The 2,667-nt window shown below is 43.6% G+C and overlaps 1 pseudogene; it reads right to left on the bottom strand.

The window, feature by feature from the left end:
* Positions 1-320: 320 nt before the first annotated feature.
* LOC116083304 lies at positions 321-2,241 on the bottom strand (annotated as a pseudogene).
* Positions 2,242-2,667: the final 426 nt, after the last annotated feature.

The raw sequence follows: 2,667 nt of genomic DNA on the forward strand, positions 1-2,667 counted from the left end.
AGTTAAGAGCACCAACTGCTCTTCCAGAGGTCCTGAGTTCAATTCCCAGCAACCACATGGTAGCTTACAACCATCTGTAATGGGGTCTGATGCCCTCTTCTGGTGTGCGTGAAGAGAGAATGGTATACTCATATACATAAAATAAATAAATAAATCTTTAAAAAAAGATTTAGAAAGCATCCATGGTTTGAGCTAATAGCATTGTTGGTGGCACCTATTGTAGTTGGTTAGCTGAACAAAGTCTGTATCTCAAACCAATGTTAGATCCATCTCAGGGTTTAGAGGAAAACAAGACTCTAAAGTCACAAGTGCAGACATGTCTAGGATCCTTGTCCTTCTGGATTCACACTTTCTTCATGGTCTTCATCATTATAAATGTACTCTGCCATCTGCTACACTTGCATGATATTGTCTTCTGATACAGAACAAACCACCCAAGGTTCATTGGGATTCCAGGAGAAGTCTGATATCTTGGCAGTGTGACCACCACGAATAAACAACAACTCTGATGGGCCATCCTCTGCATCTTCTGGGGACTGTTCTTCTCCAATTTTACTTAGTTCCCACTAGAAGCTAAGATAGTCTCATTGTGAGGTGACCATTAAATTTGGAATATTCCATCCTTATGTGATTCAAAGGAATGCAACTTGAGTTTCAGATTTCTCAGATCCCACAAGCTCTTGTCAGCCAATCCTGTGGCAAGAATGAGCTTACTATAAGGATTAAAAGATAAGCAATTCACTTCAGCTGTGTGAGCATCAACAGAGTGGCTTGGCTTGGAAGTATTGTTTGAACCAGTATCCCAAATCATAAGTTTCTGATCATAAGCAACTGACCCAAACAGAGACTCATAGAGCAGAGGCCAGGAAATGTCCTCTACTACTGCTGTGTGCCCTGTAAAGATGGTGTTTGCGTCCACCACCTTTCCTTCTTATGGAACTGCACTGATGTCCCACAGGCAGATGGTATGGTCACCTGAAGCACTAAGTGCCTACTGGGATTGGATTCCAAGAAAACTCATAACCTTCCTTCTGATGCCCACAGAGATGAAAATTTGGGTTACATTCTCCAGAAGGGTGTGGTTTAGAGGGTGCTTTGTGTAGTCAAAAACAAGAACATCTCTAGAGAGAGTCTTTGTTGCAATGTTAAAAGGGTTCTGAGGCATGCACTGGGTCCTGTTTCCTTCTCTTTTATGGTTGATCTTGATTTCAGTTTTAATTTTCCCATTGACAGAACCAAAACCTCCACATTCTCCCTTCTCACTGTCATAATGGGATACATCAAACTAAGCATCATCATGAAGGAGCTGAACACCGGCTATCACCAGGTGGTTTTGTTCATCCAATGTGTGTGTTCCCAGGACAAGCCGATGAATGCTGAAATCTTTCCCTTCGGGACTAGTCACATCTGGAAGCCACTGGGCAGTTAAGCTGGGACATTCCTGGGTATGGATCGTCACCAAGTCATAAAGAAAAGGGTTGTCCTCTATACTTTGTACTCCTTGTTGATCATATGTTCTTCCACCAAGTTATCAAAGGCCAGAACAATGGACTGAGGTTCATATCTTACATACCAAAGCAGACTTAGCCTCTAGGCTTTCCCATCATCCCTCAGTCCCTACCTGGTATACCCTGCCCCCAACCATGAACTTTCCAGCACAGGAGCTGGCCTGGTCTTCCTCTAGAGGCTCTTCCCTATATAATTCAGACATTTTGTTCTCTCCGTTCCCCCCTTTCTCTTTCTCTCTGCACATACACTCTTTCTTCCTTTCTCTTCCCCCTCTCTTCTCTCTCCCTTTCTATGGAGACTCCCCTGGGGCCAGTGAACTCACCTGAGAGAAGCTTCCCAATAAACCTGCATTTAATATAATCTAATCTGGCTTGAGTTGGCTCATTTCACCAACAGAAATAAATTATTATCCAGCTCCAAACAGGAGCCCTAAGGTCTCCAAAGAGAGGTGGAGCTCCACAATCCCACCTGATTTGTGGTAGCGTTAACCACTGGGAAAACAGCCCCATTCCTCACCTGATGCCAGGGCTCTGCCCAAGCTGTGGACACTTTTGGGTTGATTGCTCTACTCTGTCTAAATAAGGTCAGTGCCCCACATCCCTTTTCCACAGAAAAGCTCTCAGGCCTGGGTCTGGCAGGCAAAGACACATGTTGCTCTCTCTGTGTGACAGCTGAAGACCTGCCACAGTCCCCTACAAAGTTGTCAAGACTGCAGGAACCTAGGACAACCATCCAGGTTGACGGTGAGTCTCTGTTATTTTAATTGATATGTATGCCATTTGGATTATACCTATGGTACTATTTACCGTTCTCAGGTCTCTGATGATATTGACTAGCCATAGTTTTAACAACAACAAGCATACCAACTCCTCCCCCAAGGCTACAGATGCCTTCTTTTCATAGGTAGAAGTCCTGCCTCAGCCTCTAATTTCCTAGAGTTACTAGGTCTCTAGCTAAGAAATATAGTTTACCACCAAGGGGTGGTGGCACATGCCTTTAATCCCAGCACTTAGGAGGCAGAGGCTGGCGGATTTCTGAGTTCAAAGCCAGCCTGGTCTACAGAGTGAGTTCCAGGACAGCCAGGGCTACAAAAAGAAACCCTGTCTCAAAAAAAAAAAAAAAAAAAAAAAAAAAAAAAAAAAAAAAAAAAAAAAAAAA

The sequence above is a fragment of the Mastomys coucha genome, unplaced genomic scaffold (genome assembly GCF_008632895.1).
Source record: "Mastomys coucha isolate ucsf_1 unplaced genomic scaffold, UCSF_Mcou_1 pScaffold8, whole genome shotgun sequence".
Lineage (NCBI taxonomy): Eukaryota > Metazoa > Chordata > Mammalia > Rodentia > Muridae > Mastomys > Mastomys coucha.